General features: G+C 33.0%; 1 pseudogene; it reads right to left on the bottom strand.

Moving 5' to 3' along the window:
• Window positions 1–563: 563 nt before the first annotated feature.
• LOC120146501 lies at window positions 564–4,643 on the bottom strand (annotated as a pseudogene).
• Window positions 4,644–22,533: the final 17,890 nt, after the last annotated feature.

Raw genomic sequence — 22,533 nt, 5'->3', positions numbered from 1 at the left:
AATGTCATACGCACATTTAGCGACAGATACATTTTTATATAAGTAATAACCACATATTAAAACCTAATTGTGATCTCTCAAAACAAAAATACCCATAGTCAAAATAAACATAATTGAGTACTTTATGTATCTATTTTGACAAAAAAATATAACTTTGAGTACCTATTTTGATAAAAAAAATACTTTAGATATTTTAATGAAAAAAATGATAATACTTTAAACACTTGTGATATAGGCCTTTTTCTTTAAACAGTGAACCAGTTGGAGGAATTATCGGACCCATTAGACCAATTAAACCAGAAACTGATGGCTCAGTTCTTAAAACGTTGGCTAAAGGAGAAGCTTTTGTCTCTAAAGTCCAATAACGTCGTTCACTTTAATATTATTAAAAATAAATAAAACACAAATAATAGTAATTATATTACAAAAAATGAATACGTAAAAGTAAAACAAAAAATGAATGGAAACAATAATAAACATATCGAAATAGTCATCAATTTTAAATACTCATAAAGTAAGCTTATTAGCATTCATCACTTTTATTTTATTGGTATTTACTTGTATCACCCAGCGAATGTGTGTGCATTGACTCGGTCTTTAAACCATCCGAGTAAAGCAAGAGTAATTTTAAATATGTTGCCACTAAGGCTTTGATTTGCTTTTGTTTGCTTTTGTTTTTCCGGCGTGTAAGGCGGGTACCTAGTCGGAGATTCCCCGGAAAAACTTCTGTATAAAACCGCCTTCTTATGGCTAAAAGTATCAAAAGAGAATTTCCCATCGTATGTGCCCATTCCACTCTCCCCGACTCCTCCGACAGGTAGACTCGGAACCGTGACCTGCAACGATTGCCATGAACAAGGAATCGGATTTAACTAGTTGAAATATATTTGTTGTAACCAAATGATGCACTTTGATGTCCATTGACATTTGAGTCGATGCAGAAACACTAACATCATGCAGTAATCATCAAGCCACTTCAGCCGACAAAAAGCCAATAATCGGATAGTGTGTGCTGTTGGTTTTCCTATTACTTCACTAAGGAAGATCTGATGCGAACGCCAATCATTAAACTTGAGAATGAATTCATCATGGATCCATATCTCATGCTTGACAGGATAATAGATGATAGTGAGAAGATGCACATATGGGTTTTGCATATGAAATTCAACTGATCGAGAGCCGAAATACTTGTAGAATGGTTTCATTAATAGCCATTCCTCCAGCATATACATTTTGCACAAACTCCCTTTTGATCTGTTCATCATCACTGAAGAGATATGAGGCAAGAGGTTTCGGCTTTTGGTTTATCATGGCAAAGCTATCTTCCAACCTTTCAACCTGTAACAGCAAGGACAAAAAGTCGGTTGAAAAAAACGAAACGAAAAGAAATTCTATCTTGCATGGAACATGCATTCGATGTCAAAAATGCTTAACAACTTGCCTCGGAAATCACATTAAATTGAGAAAACAAAGACTAAAGAAACAGAAACTCAGTCATTATTGGAAGTAATGGTTCGAATATTTCTTCTTGCATTATCAACGAGTCCTCAGGAACGTCCAACAATATCGTTGGAGCTATTTGTCTGCATTATAAAGGTGATTATTACACGGTCATTACGCAGTAGATTGGTAAACATAATAACGAGGTGGCAATTATCAAACTCACAATTGGCTCTCATCCCTCTGGCCTCCGAAAACGATTTTGTCAGAGACCTTATCCTCATCCAAGAGATTTACTAGACGCGAGAAGTGGAACAAGTTTATAATGCGGGATCGTTCCTTTGACTCCATTGGATCTTTTCCAAATTTCTCCTCCACTGCACTCACTAGAGCTTCTATCCGTAGATTCAATTATGTTTCAAGACCATGACCTTAACGTGAATTTTACTCCTTTGGCAAAGTCTTACAAACTTGGTGCAAATTCTTTTGTTGTTATGATGTAATCAACACCGATACAAACTTGTCCGTTGTTGCATACCCACTTGCCAGCTACAATCCTCTTTGACGTACCCTTAAAATCGACAAAATCAGACCGATTGAACAAAATGAATATGAATTATTAACTCGAGGTAAACAAGAGCTAATCTCACTTGTAATTGGACTCAACAACAGCTGGGCACTTTCCACCAAGTTCAAGAGTTACTGGTGTAAGGTTCTTAGCTGCTGCGGCCATCACAATGTGCCCAACTCTTGCTCCATCTGAAATATAAAGGTATCTGTACTTTTAAGATTTTATTGCTACGAATTCATTTAACTATGAAAAATTACAAACTTGTATTCGACAGTTAATGCGATATAAACAGTAGTAGACTATGTCTAAGTAAGACTAAAAATATTTAATGAAGGCATCTAAGTTAGAGATATTAAGAAATATGAAGAATATAGGTTAAACCTGTAAAAAAGATCTTATCCCACTTCTGTTCTAATAATGCCGAGGTCTCAGCAACAGCACCCTCGACAATATTGGTCCATGTATTCCCCTAGTAACCTCGAAAGCAGCAATGATGTGGCTGGAGCAATTTCTGATGGTTTGAGGACCACAGCGTTACCAGCAGCAATAGCTCCGATTACCGGCTCAAGAGACAATGCTGGAATGAACCAGCAGACATTTCAGTTCGCAGAATATAAGAGATGATAGTAATGAAACCATAGATGTAAATAGCATTCGCGTCGTATTTATCGCGATTACGGACATAACGAATGTCATTAAGATTATTGCAGTTGCCTTGTTCGTGAATTATTTTAAATTTGCACAACTTGCACTAAAATATAATAATTATAATTATAAGAAATTATTTTTATTAACTTTTTGAATGTTTTCTAAGTGAAAATAATATATCTATTGTTTAACTAAATAGAATATTTTAAAACCCAGTAATAGATAAGATAATTAATTAATAATAACATTGTGCTTAAATTATTATTTAAATGACTGAAATTAAAATTAAATTAAATTAAATTTAAAATTTATATTTCAAACTAAGAATTAAATTATAAATTCTAAAAAGTAGTAGGGTGACAAATTAATATATTCCTTAAAAATTAAAAATCAGAAATAAAAATGTGTGTGGATTATGTTTTAAGCCAAATAAACCCTAAAATATTTTAATTCTAAACTCCTCCCCCAGCAACTCCATCCCTCTGTTCTTTCCTTTCTCTCTGTTTCTTCATGCTTTCTTCTCCAATAACTAAAAAACTCAAAAATCATTACCTGTTCAAGCCTAAAAGAGAGACTCAAGTTAAAAGAAGCTTTCTTTCTCCGATTCTAATGATTTCCAGTATGACGAAGATTTCATTCTCCGATTCCAGTGATTCCACTCTAACAAGACTAACAAAACAGGTGAAGTGTTTCATTCTTCCTTTTTTACTTTTCTATTTTTTTTTTTTTTTGAATCTCAACATTTATGTATCAAAAACAGAAATTCGAAAATAAAGGGGAAAACGAGGCTTGGCGACGATGAATTCAAAAAAAAAAAATCTTAAGTTTTTTTCACAGTAACGGTGAAATAACGCTAATCTCCTATCCTTTTTTTCATTTTTTTGTTTCGATTCACCCTTTTTTTTGTTCGAATCCCCCTCTCTTTTTTATCTTTTGAACCCGTTTTAATGGACTGCTTTGGTGTAACAGAAAATAACGTGAATAGTGGGCTGTTATCGTCACGGTCAGCCATTACCCGTTAACTTATGACTGCTATTAGTGTGATTTCGTGTTCACACCGCTATTTCGAACAATATCAATTTCGGACGGTGACGCGACTGTGAAATAGCGGCTACTATAACGTTAGTCGACCGCTATTTGAAACCCTGAATGAAACAAAGAAGCCATTTATCATATTTTATTGCTATAAAAATCTATCGAAACAATGTCTTTGTTTTAGAACAATTCCATACGCCAAGGCTTAGTAGCACCTTAGATTGTAAATTTTCCTAAATAAGGCAGTAAAATCTATCATGAAGACAAACAATGTGGAACAAGTACAGCGCATATCACGTCGCAGTGTCATTACAGGTATCTATTTAAAACATACATATCGAAAACCCACATGGCTAAAGCTAAGCCTGCTTACATCGACTTGTAGAATCAGTGACAAAAGAAAGAGGAAGTTTCTAAGGCAATGGTACAACTTTAGAAAACAATCAAAAGGACATACCCCGTACGCTTTCATGCATATATCTACATACAGGCATAAACAAATCAGATATATTCATACAAGCATGTTCCTTATCATCTCAGTTCAATAAAATCGATGTGATAAAAGAAGAATGGATTAAGGAAACATTACTATGCTTCAAAATTCAATAATATTAACACACAAAATAAAAAAGATTATATAACAGTTCAAATATCAAGTGGCAAACAAGATATGATGTGACTATATTTTATTTATTTAAACTGAGTGAAAAGGAGTGAGTGTGCAGAAGACATGTAAAACTAAATTGATGTAAATTACCAAAAGAAAGAAGAATGATTAATTAGGGAATATACTAAGCATTAAATAAAAATAATAATATATTAAGTTAAAACAGAAAGAAAAAAAAAACTTACAGAAAGGGTAGTTCCAGGTAGATATGACCAAGACAACTCCAAGATGTTCTGACACAATTCCTGCTGACGATGGATAAGTTATCATCAATATCTGCATCATACATGATATAAAGTCTATGTGATGCCCAAGTCAATTGTTCCAACATAAATGCATGGCATACAATTTTAACATCCTTTAGGTTGATATTCCAGCAAGATCAATCTATAGTAGTTTCTTCTGTTCTTGTATTAAGGGTTCCTGTTGTTTCTAATCGTTCGAGTTGCAACAATTTTTTAACCCAAATTCCACATTTCCATTTCAAACATATATAATGATATTTTCTCTATCAGAAGTCTAACCTTAATTGGTTGACTTTACATGAAGTTAGTGTTAGAGTATGTCCAAAGACCAATCATATGATGATTGTAATAATACATTTATTTACCGATTTTATTGAATAAAGGCATTGCCGCTATTATTTTCAGTTATATATATGTATTTAACATAAACTGGAAGATAATAAAGTCCATATAATGACATAATTGTTATTATTAAAATATCCCTAGTCAAGTATTATTATGGGTATGAACAATAATAATACTCTTAAGATTAACATGTTATTGATTGATGACAACAAGTTGTCATTGACAAAGAGATGTAAAAATTGATACATGATTATATTGTTAGAGAACAATGTATTGGATTGACATATGTCTTGGATTATTATGTGACAGTCATAACATTGCTCATGGTGATGACTATATGTATGATCCTCAGACTTGAGATCAATATTATCCCAACATATATTGTTGTATGTTTTGATGCAGTTAAACAAGCTCCGTAACTAGTTGCTCTATAAAGACTGTTATTGAATATATCTCAATATATGTAGTGGGTGTGTATGATTAAGATAGGATTTATCATTCCTACATAATAGGAAATATATCACAGGCCACTTGATTGAGTAAGATTAGAATTAGAAACGCATGGTCATGCTCGAATAAGTTGATATGAGATATCACAAACTATTTGTTAATTAAAGTCTACTCTAGATATCAATAAACAATAGATGAGTTATACAAGTGTGAATATTCCAAGACTTGTGCTTATTCTAGATATAAAGGACAAAAGGATGTAATACATAAAAGAGTTAATCACCAAGATTATATGTCGAATCATATTTTCTTGTAACTTAGGTGACAATGATATATTGCTAGATGTCATTGTATGTAATATTAGAATTGTTCTAATAATTACTGCTAACGTTACAAGAACCTACAGGGTCACACCCTAAGATTGAAATGAGCAAAGATGTACAATTTGTTGTACGTTACTAAAATATATCTGGAGTTAATATATGTATGTTTGATATACATATGTTTTAATAATCCCGAATATTTAATTCCAATTAATTAAATAAAGATTTAATTAATTTGAAATATTAAAATCCCTAATATGATTAGGGTAACTTGGATATAAAAGGAGGTGTAAGGTCTAGCATCCGTTTTTAACACACATAATCTTCAGTCGTTTTCTAAAAAAAACAGTTTTGGGAAAAACAAATATTGCTCTGATTTCGTGGAGGCTTACGATTCGAACCGATCGACACCACCATTAGTCGTTGTTATCCTTGTTTTTTTTCAAGGAACCCGCTGTAAGTATTCGCATCATTTCCTCCTAATTTTAGTTTATCGTACTTGGATCGCTGGTGAGACCGTCGAATTTTGTTTTCACTACACCATGGGGTGAGACGACGGTCCCAACAGTAGTATCAAAGCCACTTGTATGATCCAAATTCGGGTTAAATTCTTGTTTGATGTGATATATATGATATGCATGTTCTAGTTTTTATCGTTTTTGGCAAATATGCAAGATATCATTGTTCTATTCGATAACCGCAACGATTAATATATTAATTTGTTAATCTGTTTTTACAATATATGTGTTACTGCAAGGATTTTACGAAATCCATATGTCAATTGTTGACATGATGATCCATAGGTGTGCGATAGTAGATCACGTTTGGCAGTGGAACAATGGTTGTTCCGATGCAGAAAACCTTCAGGATTGAAAATCCTAAAAACACGATTCTGTTGATAAGTGTTATCAAATCGTGAGGATTTTCTATAGAAACAGAAGTACTATTTTTTTAAAAAAATCCCACCGTTCTGCCCCTAGACCCTTCATAAGCAGTACAAATTGTAGTCCCATATTAATATTTTTAACAAAGGCGTAACAACGTGTATATATATGATATGTTTGTTTTGCACGATGTTTGACATGCATGGTTATAGCCCTTGTTCAATTTGCAATGGTTGAATTTGAAATACGTACCGCGAGTCGTGCCTTTCTATATCTCAGTTGCATTTCTCTTCTCATCTTAGTCCCTCGTATGTAAAACGAGTTTCTTTTAAAATTGTAATCCTATGAAGATTCACAAGGAGCAGAACAATGGTTTGAACTAAAGGCGAGAAGATACCTAGTGAGTAGTCTTAGGTTTTAAGTTTTTTTTTGTTCTCACATTAGCTTGAAATGGGCCACCTTAGTCATTATTTTTGGGCTATAACCATTGCATCTTATTTATTGCTATATTTTTTATGTAGGCAATGCATCAAATGATAAAATAAGAATGAATATTGATAAGATCAATAAGTGCCTAATATGAACAATGAGGATATAAAAACCATTAGAGTTGTTAAAGATGCATTGACTGTGATAAAAAGAAAGATGAATGTAGGGAATATCTATAAACTGCTAGGGAGTACAGTTGTAGGTGGAGTTTATTCTGTTGAGTCATATGATGATAATACGAAACTATGACATATGCCTCTTGCTTATCTTAATGAACGTGAAATGGCTGAATTGCATAATAGAAATCTAATGCATGGTGTTAAAAGTTGCAAGCTCGATTTTTGCAAGTTTTGTGTTCTTGGTAAACATACCAGAGTTAGTTTTAAGACAGGAAATCACAAAACTAAAGGGATTCTTTATTATGTGCATTCTGATGTATGGGAGCCTACCAGAAAAACATCATTAGATGGATCTATGTACTATGTTACATTTATTATCGATTTTTCTAGGAAAGTTTGGGTGTACTTTATGAAACATAAATCTGAAGTTTTTGCCAAGTTCAAGTTGTGGGCAGCTGAGGTGGAGAACCAAACTGGTAGAAAGATCAAGTATTTGAGGACTAATAATGGAACAAAGTACACAGATTCACAATTTCAGAAATTCTATGAGGAGCATGGGATTCAGAGGCAATTTACAGTGCACAAGTCACCATAAAAAATGGTGTTGCAAAACGGATGAACATGTCATTGAATGAAAGGGAAAGATGTTTGAGACTAAATGCAGGGCTTCCTAAAAGCTTCTGGGAAAATGCTATGAGCATGGCATGCTACCTCATTGACATATCACCGAGAGCATCACTGGGTGGCAAGGCTGCAAAAGAGGTATGTGAAATATCGTCAATACCGGGTTAGTGACCAAATTATGAAATTTCAAAATTTGGTGATAAAAGTAGAATAGTTCAATGATTTATTTGGAAATATTTCCTGAAAGTTGTTAGTAATTATCAAAGGAATTAAAGGGAAAAATAGTCATTTGACCAATAAATGAATTAAAAATGATATGTTTGGGGATATATACGGGGGAAATGGATAAGAAGAAGGAAGGAAATATCCAGAGAATTCTCCCTTCTTCTTTTCTTATTCTTCCTCAACGAGTGCCCAAGAGCAAAAGTGAGTTTTCTATTTAGTTGATTATTTGTTGTTTTTAAGGTTAGTTTATGATCATTAGATGATAACTAAGCTTAAGGAAAGCTTAAGTTATCTTATAATCAAAAGATGAAGAAATTATGAAATATTAAAGTGAAGGAGTTTCTAAATGAATTTCTGGAAAAGAGTTGATAAGTTGAAATTGAAGTTAAATTTGACTTGTCATCAGCCTAATTAAGATATATGAAATGTTAGAATTGGATATAAAACATGTTGAAAATTGGGTATGATTCTTGAAGTTCATAAAGAGGGGAAGATTTTGAGGTTTAAGATGAGATAAATAGATATAAATTGATTTAAGTATGTATATTTGAGTTAATATTATGGAAGTAAATGAAACATGAAGTATTGAAGCTGAAAATAGTGAATTTTTTTTATTTGAATAGTGATTTATGGGCAAAAATTTGTAGATTTCAATAGGGGTATCGATACCCTATACAGGGTACCAATACACTCTTAAACGAAAATAACAGATTACCATAGGGGCATCGATATCCTAGATAGGGTATTGATACCTCAGTTAGGGGTGTATCGATACTATATAGAGGGTACTGATACCTAAGTTAAACAAGAAATGAAAGTAATATTTCCTTTAGTTTAAGAAAGGAAAAATTAGAGTATATCAATTGGAATATTGATATGGGTCTATGTATTGTTATATAAATATATAACGTAAGCTTGTTCCGGAACAATCAAAGAATTAGGATCGAATCAAAGCAAGGCTAAGGTGAGTGCAAATTTAATTGTACTTATGTTATCGAACATATATTGGCTTGCGATGAGCCAGTGACGGAGTTACTATGGTAAGAAGTGACTCCTAAAATGTTATTTGATTTGTGATTCTTATATGTGCATGAGTACATAAAAATGTTTATATGTTATTATATATGAAATTATAATATAAGATATGTGACGAGATATGTGTAATACATGAAAAAATGATATGAGTTGGGTAATAAACCATGTGAATTGATATAAATAATTAGGAGAATAAATGGAAAGGTGAGATAAAATAAGTAGTATTTACTTATAGGTAATAGGAGATTATATGAACAGATAGTATTAATAGGGAACATAAGACTACATGTCTATCTTTTAATGTAATAACAGTGATATATGTGATGTATGAGAAACATATGAGAACAAAAGATGACATGATTTGTATGATGTATGAATTCATGAGTAAATGCATGTGTGAATATGATTTGTATGCATTATATGTCATGTGAACATAAGAGGATAGAGCATAAATTATATAATATGAGATATATGAGAAAAGGTATATGTAATATGAGAATTGGCATGAACTACGTGAAAAGAAACTACATGATTATAGGTATATGTGAACGAAGCTATGAACTTATATAAATATGTGAAATGATAAATAATAATGCCTATGTTATATGATACGAGAGCTATATGTATAGTTGGCATGCCAAGAGTCGAGGGTTTCATAGGTCATTCGGGACAACTCATAGGTTCTTTGGGACATATTCACAGGTTCTTCGGGACAAAATTTCATATGCCACTCAGTGGGACTTATACGAGCTGTGGTGACAGCATAAGTGCACAACCTTAATGTACTTGAATACCTTAAGTTCTCAGTAATGTACATGGGCCTATAAAAGATATCAAAAGCCTTTGTATTATTATATGATATTATGTATGATTATTTATGAAATGATATATGTGTTATATGATATACAGAAATGATAAGTACAAAAGCATATGATAAATTGGTTAATTATAATGATAGAGATCATGATAATGATAGTATATGTGCATGTATGCATTTTGTTATATGAAATGTTCTATGATTCTATTATATGTTTATTATATCTCACTAAGTCAACGACTTAGCGTGTGATTGTTTCACACGTAGGTTTCGAGAAGAGGAAGATTGATAAAAGTTATGCAAGACAGGTCAGTTCCTCATTTCCAAATATCAGATCAGAAAAGAATTGAATAGTATGTATTTTGTAATACTGATGGTGGTTGGCATGTAAATAAAAGTTTGAATTCGATATGTTCTAATCGGTTTTGTAAAACCATATGATCGAGTTTTGTAATGTTTTAAATGTATATATGTAAATGGTAATCTTTATGGTGATGAAAGTTTAATTTTTATGAGTTTTATATAAGTGGACCAAAATTTACTGTAGTAAGGGTATCGGTACACTGTAGCAGGGTATCGATACCCCTGTAGCATTTTAGGAAATTTAGCATTCGGTACTGTTCATACCGTATAGTACTATTCATAAAATGTTTCTTTCTTTAAATTTGTTATAGCTAACATAATTCAACGGTATATTATTGTATTTTCTTAATATAAGTTCAAACGTTTTATTATTTTATAAGAATATTGTTTCAAAAAGTCAATGTGACATCTCAGACTTGTATCTGGGTCGGGTACGGGTTGAGGGTGTTACATTTAATGGTATCAAAGCTACGGTTTAGCCGATTCTAGGCTTAAAACGAAGTAAAAAGTGTTTTAAAAAGTATACATACAAACACAAAATGAAAAAAAATGATCTGATAGTGTAAGGAGTGTACTGTCTTGTAAATAGAGTTAAATTGTTATGTTATATTAGAGGTATGATCATGAGAGCTTCCAAAGTGAAGCACAAGGCGATATACTGAAGGTAATAGCAATTCACCTGCCCTGGCCAGGCAGGGAGAAGAGCGAACACCTCAGGGACTGCCTGTATAAGATTAGAGAATGTTTTCATGATGTTGAATGATATTCTAACGTGTTTCCAATTTTATGCTTCTTCAACTCATAGAATGAATGTATGGAAATGGTTAAAAGAGTTAAGAGCACCCGAGTTCAAGGGTGAATTTGAGGAAGATTCTGTTGTTACACATATTTGGGTTAAATTATATAAAGATAATGTTAGAAGGTTTTCATTTTTCCAAAGTGGAGAAGTTAAATTGAGTAGTTTCGTTACTACGTGGGTAAGCTAGAGTATGGTGGACAAATGTCACCATGAGAATGTTAAAAGATCAAGAGATGTGATTGTTGTTTGTATAAGAGTTCAAGAATAAGTACATCGATGATCAATTTATAAGGTAAATGAAGGTAGAATATACGAGCTTGAAGCAAAGGAATTACACGTGCATGTGTAAGAATATAAGTTTAATAAGTTACGCAGATTGGTTGCTGAGTTGATTACGATTAAGAATGATAAATGTGATTGGTTGTTTAGGGCTTGCGCCTTAAATTAAAAGAGTGTTACTGGTTTTGGATTTGTTCTCATTTCAAGAAATGGTTAATCGCGTTCAGAATGAAAAGATTGGAGAACAAAAATCTCAGATGATTAAGAGAATTAGTGCTTCATAGAGTTAAGCACCATCACAGAAAGGTAGAGAATTTGGTTTTCAATTTTAAACCATATATGAATTAGTTGTATTCTCCGCTAGAGAATCAAATCAGATGAGTGTCAGATAGACTCAAGCAGTAGGGTCTGATATAGGAAGATTAAACAATGAGTTAATTCATAATAAGTCAGGGTTAAAGACAACCTTTGTGAATTGGGTTAAAAGCTCCATTAGAAGTTATGTAAATTGAAGAAGAAAAAGCATTTTAAATGGATTAGATGAGTATTGAAATCTGGTAATTGTTGAAATAAGTGGAGAAAACACAAGTATAAGAATGATAAAGAATAAGGTTCTGTGCAAGTAAAGTTGACTATCAAAGTCAAGAAAATGTGATAAGGAGTGATAGTTAAGGATAAATATATGTGATATAAAAGAGCATGGGAGTATGAAGGACATGATATAGTTTAGTTATGTAAGGAAATGTTGATTATAAAAAGGATAAATGGATAACGAAATGAAAGATATAGTATTGTGTATAAGCAAAAGTGTGGATATGAATAGAGTTTGCATTCTGGATGGGAAAAGTTAGCATTGGCTAACAAGATTATGAGATGAAAAATGTATTGGAATTATAAAATTTTAAGATATTGTCAAGTTAAGATAATCGAATATGAAGTGGATATGGATATAGTTGTATATTTTGATCATATAAATGTGATATAGTGAAGAATGCGAGGATTCATATGTGGAGGAAAACTAAGAATTGATGAGAAGAGTGTAAGAATGGATACGTTCGTGATCAATTTATAAGACAAAGAAAGTTAGAATGTTGAGTTGAACAACGAAAATTACTTGGTGCATGAGAATGAATGTGGATTTGATAAGTTAAGTAAACTATTGTTAAAATAATTCTGATTGGAAAGAGTATATATGATTAATTGATTAGGGCATGTGCCCTAGATTGAACAATTGTTATTGACTAGCTGTAAGAGTAAAGGTGATAGAGTTATAAGATTGGAAGAAAAGATAAAGTGAGTTAATCAAGTATGATGTGAATCTGGATTTGGTTGTGTATTCTGATCATATAGAGCATGAATTATATGATATGAGATATATGAGAAAAGGTACATGTAATATGAGAATTGACATGAACTACGTGAAAAGAAACTACATGATTACATGTATATGTGAACGAAGCTATGAGCTTATATGAATATGTGAAATGATAAATAATAATGGCCATGTTATATGATACGAGAGCTATAGGTATAGTTGGCATGCCAAGAGTTGAGGGTTTCATAGGTCATTCGGGACAACTCATAGGTCCTTTGGGACATATTCATAGGTCCTTCGGGACAAAATTTCATATGCCACTCAATGGGACTTATACGAGCTGTGGTGACAGCATAAGTGCATAACCTCAATGTACTCGAATACCTTAAGTTCTCAATAATGAACATGGGCCTATAAAAGATATCAAAAGTCTTTGTATTATTATATGATATTATGTATGTTTATTTATGAAATGATATATGTGTTATATGATATACAAAAATGATAAGTACAAAAGCATATGATATATTGGTTAATGATAATGATAGAGATCATGATAATGATAGTATATGTGCATGTATGCATTTTGTTATATAAAATGTTCTATGATTCTATTATATGTTTATTATGCCTCACTAAGTCGACTTAGTGTGTACTTGTTTCACACGTAGGTTTCGAGAAGAGGAAGATTGATAAAAGTTATGCAAGACATGTCAGTTCCTCATTTCCAAATATCAGATCATAAAAGAATTGAATAGTATGTATTTTGTAATACTGATGGTGGTTGGTATGTAAATAAAAGTTTGAATTCGATATGTTCTAATCGGTTTTGTAAAATCATATGATCTAGTTTTGTAATGTTTTAAACGTATATATGTAAATGGTAATCTTTATGGTGATGAAAGTTTAATTTTTATGAGTTTTATATAAGTGGACCAAAATTTTATGTAGCAAGGGTATTGGTACACTGTAGTAGGGTATCGATACCCCTGTAGCATTCTGAAAAATTTTAGCTTTCGGTATTGTCCATGGCACTGTTCATTATTGTTAACAGTGCTGTTTATTATTGTTTGTGGTACTGTTCATTACTGTTCACGGTACTATTAATACCGTATAATACTATTCATAAAAATGTTTTTTTCCTTAAATTTGTTATAACTAACATAATTCAATGGTATATTATTGTATTTTCTTAATATAAGTTCAAACGTTTTATTATTTTGTAAGAATATTGTTTCAAAAAGTCAATGTGACATCTCGGACTCGTATCCGAGTAGGGTACGGGTTGAGGGTGTTACAGTATGAACAGGTAATGAAGTTGATTTTGGTCACTTATGAATTTTTGGTTGTCCTACTTATGTGCATGTAGCTGGTGATGAGAGATCAAAGCTTGATGCAAAGTCCAAAAAGTACATTTTCCTGGTGTACAAGAATGGTGTCAAAGGATACAAGTTTTGGGATCTGATTATAAAGAAATTGGTGATCAATATAGATGTGGTCTTTGATGATTAGTTCATGTTGTAGCAGAACCAATACAAGCAATAATGGATGTAGAACAATATCATTAACATCTGAGAGAGATGAAAGTTCTAATCCAACTTCTGGTGGTTCTAGTACAGTTGGTTTGTATGATTATAAACTAGCTAGAGACAGAGATACGTACAAATATAAAACCTCCAAAAAGATTGGTTTTTGAAGACATGGTCTCATTTGCACTTCACATTAGTAGTGATGATCCAACTACTTCCTAATGAAATATTACTAGACATGAGAAATGAAAATGGATGGCTACAATGGTTTAGGAGATGGAGTCTTTGTAGAAAAATCGTACATGGGAGCAAGTTCGTCTTCCTAATAGAAAGAAGGCTATTGGTTGCAAATGGGTGTATAAAAGGAAACCAGCAGTATCAGAAAAAACGAGGAAAAGTTTAAGGTTCGATTAGTATCAAAGGGTTTTTCACAAAATAAGGGAGTAGATTATGATGAAATGTTTTCTCCTGTGATTAGGCATACTTCAATCAGGGCAATACTTGCATTGATAGCTAGTTGGAATTTGCATTTAGAGTATATGGATTTCAAAACTGCGTTTTTGCATGGTGATTTAGAGGAGTATATTTATATGCAGCAGCCAGAAGGGTTCCACTCAACTTGGACATGAGCATTTGGTTTTGCAGGTTAAAGAAATCTTTATATGGGTTGAAACAGTACTCATATATGATTAAGATTGGCTACAAGCAATGTGAGTATGATTGTTGTGTTTATGTTAGGAGCCTTGATAATAGTTCTTTTTTTTCTGCTATTCTATGTTGATGATATGTTAATTGTATGATGTTGTTGGTTTGAAAACTTTATTGAGCCAGGAATTTGATATGAAAGACTTAGGTGCTGCAAAGAAAATTCTAGAATGGAGATTCACAGGGACATATGCTAATGGAAACTGTGGTTATCTCAGATAGGCTATGTTGAGAAAGTGTTAAACAGGTTTGGATGACCAATGAAAAGCCGATAAGCACTCCATTGGCAAATTATTTTAATATTTCTTTAGAACAATGCCCTAAGAAAGATAAAGAAGTTGTTGACATGGCAAAGGTTCCACATGCCAATGTTGTTTGTTGCTTGATGTATGCAATGGTATGTACTCGCCTTGATTTAGCTCATGTTGTTAGTCAAGTTTGTAAATACATGTCTAAACCAGGTATGCGATATTGGGAAGCAGTCAAGTGGATTTTCAGATATTTGAAGGAGACTGTAGAGAATGAAATTGTTTTTTGTTGTCAGCATGATAATCCTTTTGTTATAGGATATGTGGATTCAGACTTGCAGGTTACTTGGATGATAGAAGATCTACAACTGGGTATGTTTTTACTCTTGGTGGAGGGCCTACATGTTGGAAATCAATTGTTTAGTCTATTGTGGAATTATCTACAACTGAAGCGGAATACATGGTAGCAAAAGAATCTTTATGGCTTATTGCACTAGTAAAGGAATAGGGTGTTCAACAAGATGGAGTTCAGTTGCATTGTGACAACCAAAGTGTTATTCATTTGGCTAAGAATCTGGTGTATCATGCTAGAACTAAGCATATTGATGTGAGGTTTCACAAGATTAGAGACTTGATTGCATCTAGAGATATATTGTTACAGAAGATTCATACTAGTGAGAATACATCTGATTGTAACACCCTCAGGCTGATACGGGTGACCTGATCTGATCTGAGGTGTCACATTAGGGCCACCGGAGCGACCCACAATAAAATCTAAGAAAAATTAAAATCATTCATATATTACAAACAATTTACAAATAAAATACAAGTTCAAAAATCATTCATATATTACAATCAGAATTAAAATCATAGAAGTTTTAGACTCGATATATATATATATATATAAATTAAAATGTGACCTACAATCCCCCTAATTACACATTATACCATAATTTGTAAGCAAAGCCGAAGGAACTCCCAAAATTGAAGTTGATAGATGTACTGGATCGATTCTTTTAACCTGAAATGGTGAGTAAATAATGAGCTTTGGGAAGCTCAATAATACAAAACTACCATATGAATGCAATAGGTCATCAGGTATAAGTAAAGCATAAATTTTATTAACGTTACAGCATCATCAGATTCTAGCGGTAAATTTGGATTCCATTAGCTTAGTCTTCAGTTACAAATATGAATTTACAGTCTGAAGAAAGTATTCAAAGAGAAACAGATTCAGAAGATTGAATTGAAGAGTCTAGTGTGTTCCAACAAAACAGAGAAATATATACAAATCATTTAAAAACATTAGTAATTTAAAACATATTTTAAAACCACAGTAATACCCTCCAACCGAACAACAATATGTAGTTTCCAATAGAACTGCATCCATAAAGACTTACCCTAAGCACTCAACAAAGGAGCAACTCTAAGTGAGTACCTTGGGGCCTATATGCCTACCCAAGGATCTCCTTAGGTCTGTAATGATTTACTAGCTTGATCAGAGTTAAACCTCCATACTCCACACTCAAACCCATACAATATCCAATAGAAATCAGATTGAGCAGTAACATTAAAATCAAAATCATGATCCAATAGAATGTTGTAAAAATGACAGTGTAATTACTTAAATCACATGAATATCCTCCATCCGTACACCAAAATACAGTCTCCTACTAAGAGAGTTCCTTGGGGCTTTAAAGCCTACCCAAGGAATACCTTAGGTCTGTAAGGAATTACCAGATTGATCAGAGCTGAACCTCCATACTCCAGCTGTAACACCCCCAAGTATTCAACCCGAATACAAATTCGAGGTGTCATACTCACTTTTCAAAACCTTTACTCTTTAAAAATATGTTAAATATTTAAAACTCTAATTTTTTTTATTTCTGTGGTGAAACCCTCATACGAAAGGTAAATATTATAAACTTGTAATTTAGAATAATATATATATATATATTCATAAACTTCAAATAGTGTATTTACAAAACGAATCAGAGTATTACAATTTAAAACTTTATAATACATGCCAACAAAATCACAAAATAATAAATATACATTCAATTTGTTCTGATCTGATCCTTTTCGGGAGTATGTTGTCCTCTCCTAGCTTTAGCCCTCAGATTTCTTTGAACCTACGTGTGAAACAATCACACGCTAAGTCGTTGACTTAATGAGGCAAATACAAGTATAACAAAACATTGTAAAATATTTGCTGATTCATCTCATATGAAACATTTCATACTGAATTCAATTCACATTTCACGAAAAGAATGTATATGTTTACATATTGTTCAATTTATATCATTTTTTAATAGCCCAATGCATATTACTGAGAACTATATGTATCTGAGTACATTGAGGCTGTGCACTAATGCAGTCACCACTGCTCATATAATTTGCATTGAAGTGCCACGTAGAATTTTTCCCGAAGGACAACATAGAATTTATCCCGAAAGACCATGTAGAATTGTCCCGAATGACACCTAGATTTGTCCCGAAGGACCGCATAGAACCCTTAACTCTTGACATGCTAACTATACCTCTAATTCTCATACATATATCTTACGCTTTAACCATATAATTATTTCTCATTTCATTATTCAAAGTGTCTTATTCACATAGAGTACATTCACATAAGGCACCTTAATGTAGAACATTTTCGTTTAGCATATTTTAACAATAGAACAATTTCACATAAAATATAATCATATACATAAAAATCAAAACAATACTTTGAAAACACACTTGATACAAAACATAATAAAAATAATTGCATAAAATAAATAAACTATTTTTGATTAAAAAATTTGTGGTTAGCTTATCGCAAGCCATCCTCAAATTTAATATAAAACAAATGAGTTACACTCACCTTTGCCTTATGTAAGTTCAAAACGAAATCCCTTTTTCTTTTCATTCAATCTCGCACTATGTTGCTTCATTCGGTAAGCATACGATCCAAATCTACACATCAATGCATTCAATATAAAAAAAACCCTCAATAACAATTAACCAATTCACATTTGAATAAACGAAATAAACCACCCAATTTAAAATTTCAGGTTGAATAGTATCGATACCCCTCCTACAGTACCGATTTTTTCTTTTATGGTACCGATACCTACTTGGGTATCGATACCATTTCAGAATTTTAGAATTTCATTTCTACATATAGTATCGATACCTTACCTTTGGTATCGATACTGTTCATCTGATTCATACCATTTTTGTCAATTTAACCCTATAGTATCGGTACTGTTCTTCCAGTATCGATACCCGAACCCAGATTTTACCTCTTTCACTTTAAAATTTTCCCACACTTCACCTAAATCTTAAGTTTTTAGCTCCATGCTGACAACTGTCGTTTTGGATGTCAAATAATTCATTTTTCTTAATTAATCAATAAGGAAATGCGTAGTGTAGAGAAATAAGGGTCGAATCCTCAGGGACTTAGAAAATCACATATTTATATTTGAATGGTTCTAGCCATGCGTGAATAGAAAAAGGGGGTTTATAGTATGAGATTTAAATAGTAATAAAAATGATTAAATAAAATAATAAAATAAAAGTAAAAATAAGATGATAGAGATTGTGAATAAATACTGTAAAAATATCCTCAAGCCTTGTTTTGACTCAATTTCCTTTAGATCATCGAATAAGATTTTCCCTCCGAGATTCACGTCGGTTACTTTGTCTACAAGGGCTACCCCCGTGACTCTATCTTGTATACCGAATACCCATGGCAACCTTTGATTCCGGCTTTAGGAATTGATTCTATCAACATCAATTGTCGAAGATCAATTACCGTTTAAGTTCGTGGTGACCGACATGGATTGTTGCTTTAATAAACATCAATTCTGATCTCAATTCTCTCTTGGCGAAGCCATCTCGCCAAGTGTGTTCCCGGGAAGTCGAATTGCTTTCTATAAGCCGAATCTTCCTCCCACACATTTAATTGTAACAACCTCTTGACCAAAGTCGATCTTTGATTTTGAAAACTGTTTTGATTTTGAAAAATAAGTGCAGAGATTGAGAGAGATATTTCGAAGATATTAAGGGCATGTTTCAATTCTCCCGATGGAATTGAGTCATCGCGACAGTTCTCCGCTTATGAAAAGTTTAGCTAAGCATGACAAAAGTCATACTTGGCATTTGAAAAAAAGCTTGGAAAATAAAAGAAAAATGAAAAGAACTTGAAAAGTAAAAAGAGAACTTTTATAAAAACTAGAGAGAAAAGAATATTGCAATCCGAATGATGAGTTTAGGCTTACCCCAAGTGGGTATTTATAGCCTCTCAAAGCCTAAAGGATAAACAAAGAAAACAAATAAAATAATCCTAAAGATAATTGTTTTTTAATTTAAATTCAAACTTAAACTAGTCTCCTAATGCAACTCTGCTAGTCAATCTTCCAGAAGGCGTGTGGAGAAAGTCTTCTAGAAAATGTCGCTGACTGGACCTTCTAGAAACCACCACGTCAACCCGCGTCATGCCCAGAGTTGTGCCCATGTCTCCAGCCGTGACCAAATAATAAAAAAATGCAGAATGCGCCCGTTTTGTCACTAATTCTGGAAAGTAAGGACCTGCACGAAAATAAACATAACACGACCAATTTAGCAACAATAATTCCACAAAACTGAAGAAATAACGAGTAAATATTGATGATTCTGAACACTCATTAAATTCCCTCTCACTTATCTCATGTTTGTCCTCAAGTATGATTAATCAAATTAATCAAAAACACCATTTATCGTTCTTTGTCAAGTTTCACATTCAAAGAAAGCAAGATAGAGACCATAAGAAATATTCAAGTCAAGACATCGATCAATTGAATATCACTAACTGGAATAAGTCAAGTGCAATTGCAATATCCATTCATTTATCAATTTTAATGCTTATAACTCAACACCTTACCGGGATTCACTCAAATCACTTAATGTGTTTGGGGTAAAGAAACGCTCAATGTCAGAATTGACAAGATATTACCATAAGCCTGCAAGTAAATCAAATCTCCACTACTAATAAGAACAAGATGCATAAATCAAAGGGTCTTTTATTGGTTGTAACGGGGCTTAGGTAAAGGTGGGGAAAAGGCTAAATATTCAAGGTAATGAACTAAAAATAATAATTTCAACTCCATCAAAACATTAAGCACAACAAGATAAAAGACGACCTATCAAACAACAAACTTCTTTTCGAAATGCATTGATTTTTTTGTTACTCAATTCTTTTTCACGTCTTTCTTTTCTTCTTTCTTTCTTTTTTCTTTTTCCTTTTTCGAACATCATCCTTTTTTTTCGAACTGCTATTTTTTTTTCGATGGAACATACAATGGATAATTGTTCACTTGCCCTGAAAATGGTAAAAAAGAGTGATAAAATAAAAGGCTCAGGTTTGTAAACATGGTGAAAACAAAAAAATGGGAATAGGCTCAAAAGTGGTTAACTAAGGGAAAAATGTATGGGTAGGATATTTAGTGGGGAAACGGAATGGTTAGTCATAAGGTGCCCAAATCATCTTTAAACATCATGTTCATGTGTAATTTCGACAGTATTCAACATGCAGGTTCTAGAATATCAATGCCCAATTCGACACACTCAATCCAACAAAATGAGAGGAAAAATGATATGCTCGTAAAGGCTCAAATCTCACCAGATTGTTTTATGTATTGAGCTAATCACATTTTAACCAACAAAGGCATAGAATACCACAAAAGTACAAACTTATCATAATTCATGTTATTCGCTATCAAGAACATCCTAACCTAAATAATTATGTGTTCCCAAACAAGCATAGAATTCCAAACAATATTTAACAAGACAAAGACAATCAATGAAGTTTCTGACAAATCCAACCAACGCATACTAGTATCCAAACATAAAGATAAGCAAAACGGAAATTCAATTCTACAGTCTACTCCCCCTCACTTAAAGCGTTTTGCCTCAAAACGGAAAATTAAAGTGTAAAAGAAAGAATAAAGTACTCCCTGGTTTTAATGTCGACCACGACCTCTGCCACGGTGAAAGATGCTAGGATGGTGAAGTGGGCTGTCCGGTTTGATAATGTGAACTGGAAACAATATCAAGTGGTGTCGTCGATGGAAAACCATCATCTAATCTCCTGTAAAACCATAAACGGGATAGTAAATTAGTAATAGATTAATCAAAATAGAATCGAAATTTACCTCAGGAGTATTTTTGGATGCTGCCGAACTCATTGAACATGATGAGAAAGTCGACTGTTGCGGACGAGAGGAAGTAGTGACTATGGTTGGCGTGGACTAGAAGAACAGTGATGGGGAGCAGCGAAGAGGAACGACGAACAATACTCGGTCCAGGGCAGAGGAGTGGTAGCGTCGTCCGATTGATTCCTTGTACGTTCATCGTGGAGCGAGCATTGGTGTTATAGGGTCGGTTTCACGTGCGCACCATAGCGGATTAGGGAGGAATGAGTGGCATCAACACGTTGAAGCGAGTAGATTTGTTTCGTTGAAGCCACCGGCAGTGAGAAGGACAAGGAGCGATGAGTGGCATGCGTTTCGAGTGGTGGTCGATTTGGAGAAGATGAAGGGAAGAAGTTTGAATGGGGTTTAATTACGTGCTGTCGTGCGTGGGAGGGGAAAGAAGTTTGAATAGGAGTCAAAATGGGTTTTGTGTTTAATGATAAAGTGTTTTGAAAATAGAAAAAGGTAGATGAAAGGTAATAGGGTGGGGTCCACGACATAGTAAAATAAAAGAGAAAGAGAATGGATTGGGGTGGTGGGCAGCAGGAAGATAACGAAAAAGGGGAAGAGAAAAAATGGGGTTTGCTAACGTGCGCCGTTTAGTTAAACGGTGCACACGGCTGGAGACTTTTTTTCTGCTTAATTTGATCGTGTACTACTCAATGGACTCCGAAATTAACACAGTTCGAATTATAATTCCGTAATTTCTCACCGTTTAAGTTCGAATAAAAATATTCGGTTCATGCAAAATAAAGATAGAAATTAAATTAAACATGTTTGACGAAACAAAAACAAAAGGTAAAAATTAAATAAATAAAATAAAAATATAGCGGTGTCGAAAACAATGGGTTGCCTCCCATGAAGCGCTTTTGTTTAACGTCGTTAGCTCGACGACCTGATTCAGATTTTAGGTTCTTCCAAGTCGAGGTCTTCAATTAAGAAAACTTCACTATTCTCATAATACAATTTAAGCATGTGTCTATTTACTTTAAATCGAGTGTCCAAATTGTCTTCAATTTTGACTGTGCCATGAGTGAATATTTCAGTTACCGTATAAGGCCCGCTCCATTTTGATCGAAGTTTTCCTACAAAAAGTTTTAATTTTGAATTAAAAAGAATAACTTTTTGCCCAATAGAAAAAGATTTAGAAATAATTTTTC

The sequence above is a fragment of the Hibiscus syriacus genome, unplaced genomic scaffold (genome assembly GCF_006381635.1).
Source record: "Hibiscus syriacus cultivar Baekdansim isolate YM2019G1 unplaced genomic scaffold, ASM638163v2 tig00110928_pilon, whole genome shotgun sequence".
Taxonomy (NCBI): Eukaryota; Viridiplantae; Streptophyta; class Magnoliopsida; order Malvales; family Malvaceae; genus Hibiscus; species Hibiscus syriacus.
Note: the sequence above shows the minus strand (reverse complement) of the source record. Positions and strands in the feature narration are given on the sequence as shown.